The following is a 4,657-nucleotide window of genomic DNA, read 5'->3' as shown; positions in this document are numbered from 1 at the left end:
CGCAGGCCAAATATATGGCCTCATAGTCGAGCTCAATGGGAATGAGTGGCATGTGGTACAAAAAGGTCAATATTAGATTCATCTAACACTTACTCATGGATTAGTTGGAGTAGTAACAAGAATGTATCATGTTGGAATGGGCAACTGTTAGTAGTTTTCGGGAGAAGAGGGGCAAGTGAAAATTTCTCATGAGGAGGAATCCTTAAGTAGTCCTACCTCGACATGTTGATATTAGTGTGGGGTTTCTCCCACAAGAGGGATTCTTCTAATAACTTGAGAATTGGTGGAAAACAAAAGTGATTTGATCAATGGTTACTATACCTCCCTTATGAGGGAAACAGTCATTTTGGAATATGTTGAACCAACAAAACTCATACCATAAACCCATGTACGACATAGTAAAAGGTTATAATCTAGCAGTCCATCAACAAATTTGACTTCTATTGATACCATCTTGCTTCCTAATTATACTTGTAGTGAATTTTGGAATTTCACAAGGTTTGAAGCCTCTTCTATCAAAATAATTTAGAGTAGTCAGTGATTAACTAACTTGGGGAGAACAATGCCTTCCAACAAGAAAAGGGACATGATACAGGTTAAGGTTCCTTTGTCCACAATGGAACAATGGATATTATTACCTGTGAATAACGACTTCAATCATCATGATAATTGGGATGGAAGTTGAGGTGTATAATTCTCATGCTTAAAAACTACTAGGTTGGAATCCAAAGATCAATACATCCAATTGTGGAAGAAAAGCTTCTTCTTGGTGGGGAAATTTCGCTACCCTTAAGACTCGACATAGTGTGAAACCTCAACCAAATCCTCAACTATATTATAATTCTAAGCAGCGCTTGCGGATGGTTGAAAGTACATTTATGGATAATTCCTTTGGAAGGATTAATTTTTAATTCATAGTAGAAGATTGCATTTTAGAGCAGGATGTGATGGAGAGTATTCGAACTAGTAGGTTTCTCAATAGCCTGACCATTTAAAGGATTCACATTACCATAATATCTACTTCCAGTGGGATATCATAATGTCATTTTTTTCTTAGCGAAGGAATGCAGAATCCCTGGCAACCATATTGGACTCTTGATTTAGAGGTGACCTGTCAACACAGTGGGTGCAATGGATGATTTAAGGTATTGATTCACTTATGTTGAGTCTGGACAATCACAAGTGAAATTCTCTTCATTTCAAATAAAACAAGGATGATAAGGTTTCTTCTTCTCTTTTAGAATATATATTGTTTTGTTTATCCTATGGAGGAGTATCTTTCTTCTTTTTACCTTTTCCATTCTTCTTCTTGCTTCCTAGTTTTTTCTTAGATTTGCCTTTGGAATATTGAACGACATTGTTCTTGGAAGTAAGAAGCTGCAAGAGTGGTAGAAGAAGGGCTTTGGAAGCCACAACAAAATTTGAGACTAGATGGTTTACTCGTTGTGTTATGAAACAAGCTCAAAAAACAAGATAGAAAAGATAGATCACGCCTTAGAATTCAGGCTCTTCGAGGGGCAACCTCCTTTACATTACATAAATGAACAATTCTTGGATGATTCAAATGACAAAATCTCCTTTCTATATATAGGAGTCTAGGGAGTCACAATATAACCCAGCCAACCTAACAATAATAATATACAACCACAAAAATAAAAATAGAGGGATTCTATGGCACAGCAATAACAATATGGGGACAATAGGGGCACAACAATATAAATAAGGGATACAATTACAATAGTAATGGGGTAATCAATATATTGTAGGGACCCAACATGCCCCTCTCCTTCAAATTTTTTTGTCCTCAACGCTTGAGTAGTTCTTGATGTTTCTGTATAAAATTCTCATCCTCCCATGTGGAGATCTTCAGCGGATAATTTCTTCCACTTGATAAGATACTCCGAAATTGATCGATTTCGTACTGTCGAGTCTTGTTTCTGTGACTGCTTCTAGTTCCAATATAATTTTTCCTTACTCGTCGATTTCTGAGAATATTGTTTGAACTGGGATCTTGTCACCTATAACCTTTCTTTAAACATGAAACATGGAAAACTGGATGCAATCGAGAAGCTGCAGGAAGCTCCAATTTTATGCCATAGTACCAATATTTTGCAACACCTTGTATGGACCATAATACTTGGTGATAATTTATTATCCTTCTTAGCGTGCTTGAGGGACATTTTCTTATATGGTTGTAGCCATAGGAATACCCAATCACCTGCATCAAAACTTCTTTTGCTGCAATGTTGATCTGCTTGTTGTTTCATTCTATTCTGTGCCAACACGAGGTTATCCTTTAAGAGTTGGAGGACTTCTTTGTTGATGTTCGATGTGATGTTCCATTGCTTGAACCTTAGAATTTTCTCTTAAATATGATGTGATGGATGGTGGCTGATATCCAAAAGTGCCATAAATGGGGTTATTTTTGTTGTTGTATGGAAGGAAGTGTTATATAACCATTCAGCCAGGCAACCATTTGACCCATTGTGTCTGTTTATCAGATACAAAGAAAGGAAGATATCCTTCCAAACATTTGTTTACTATCTCAATTTGCCCATCAGATTGAGGATGATAAGATGAGCTATGAGCTAACTGAGTACCAAGACAAGAAAATAATTTTGTCCAAAAATTTCCCAGTGAAAATGGGATCTCTGTCACTTTATAATAACTTTGGGTTTCCATGTAGCTTTTGAATTGTTTCCATAATGCAGTAGAAATTGTACTGGATTTAAATGATGTGATAATGCACAAAGTTCTGCATACATGGAAAGTCTTTCACTACCACCATGATGACACTCTTTTCCCTTAGACTTGGGTAAACTTGTGATGAAATCCATTGAAACCTCCTACCAACGTTGGCTTGGAATTGATAAAGGTTGTAATAGACTCGGCTCTTAATTGTTTCAAACTTTATTTTGTTGGAAAACCAAACATTCCACCACAAACTTTTGAATATCCGATTTAAGGCCATCCCAAAAAATTTCTTCTTAACCCTGTGGTAATAATTTTAAAAATCCTAAGTGCCTCTCCTAAGGAAGAAGTGTGCAATTCCATAATAATATTTTGTTTTTAGTGGGAATTCTTAACAGAGGTATAAGCCCGTCTTTGTACCATAACGAATCGTTTTGCTAGCTAAAATTATCAGACGTACTGGAATCTTGTTGTAACTTTCAAATAAGTGCCCACACTTCTCATTCTTCATTCTTCCATCCTCCCTTGCTTCGTTTATCCAATCTGGTTGGATATAATAGAAATGGTGCACAACAATGCTTCACATCCTCATTCTTTCTTGAGAGTCCATCTACCACCACATTTTGCTTCCCTTTTTGTAGAATATTTAAAAGTCATAACCCAACATCTTTGTGACCACTTTTGTTGCTCTTCAAAGGATAATCTTTTTTCTAAAAAGTATTTAAGGCAATCATGATCCGTTTTAACCTTGAAGTGTCTTCCCATTAGGTAGGGTTGCCATTTCTTAAGTGCATGGGGTATTGCCAACATTTCCTTCTCATAAATAGCTTTTGTGTAAGAACTTTCCCCTTAATTGGATGACTTTCAAAAGCAATGGGTCTTTCATCTTGCATTAAAACAACACCAATTCCATTTCTGAAGCATCACATTCCACAATGAAGGTTTTTTGTGAAGTCTGGTGTAGCTAAGACTGGTGCTTGCGACATTGCCTCTTTAAGACGTTCGAATGCTTTTGTTGCTTCTAGAGTCCATGAAAATGCATCTTTCTTTAATAATGTTTGTTAGAGGTGCCACTATTCTCCCATAATTCTTAATAAACTTGTGATAATATCCTGTCAACCAAGAAATCCTTGCAGATGCTTTATGGATGTGGGGATTTTCCATTCTTTAATGGCTTTAAATTTTTGCTAGGGACTACCTTAACTCCTTCATGAGATACAATATGACCCAGATATTCCACCACTTTTACTCCAAGAAACATTTGGATCTTTTTGCATATAATTGTTTCTCCTCCAATAGTTTGTAGCACCCTAACAACATGTTCAACATGATCCTTCTAAACTTGCTGTAGATTAGTATATCATCAAAAAATACTAACACAAATTTTCTAAGAAATGGTTTGAAAATGGAATTCATCAAACCTTGAAATGTTGAAGGTGTATTGGTAAGGCCAAAAGGCATGACCGAAAAATTCATAATAACCCTCATGAGTTCTAAATGTGTGTTTTCAGAATGTCTTCAGTCTTCATTCTGATTTGATGATATTCAGAACGAAGATCCAACTTTTTGAAGTAAATTGATCCATGCAATTCATCACTAATTCATCAATGACAGGAATGGGAAACTTATCTTTATAGTGAGCTTGTGCACCAATACTACTGGAGCAGAGAAAGAACTTTGACATGGTTGAATTATACTAGCCTCTAGCATTTCTACAACCATACGTTCAATTTCACTCTTTTGGCATAGGGATAATCTTTACGGTCTGAAGTTTGGAGGAACACTTCCTGGAATTAGATGAATAGCATGATCATGATCACGAATAGGTGGGAGACCTTTGGGAGTCTCAAATACCTTGGAATTATTATCCAAAGACCTTTGGATATCTGGAGAAATAGATGATTCCAATGTGGAAACATCTAGCAAACATAATTGTGAAATTACACCTCTTTGTTCCTTTTTTAGA

Source organism: Pinus tabuliformis, chromosome 7, assembly GCF_031772625.1.
Source record: "Pinus tabuliformis cultivar Carrire ecotype Pingquan chromosome 7, CPIR1, whole genome shotgun sequence".
Taxonomy (NCBI): Eukaryota; Viridiplantae; Streptophyta; class Pinopsida; order Pinales; family Pinaceae; genus Pinus; species Pinus tabuliformis.
Note: the sequence above shows the minus strand (reverse complement) of the source record.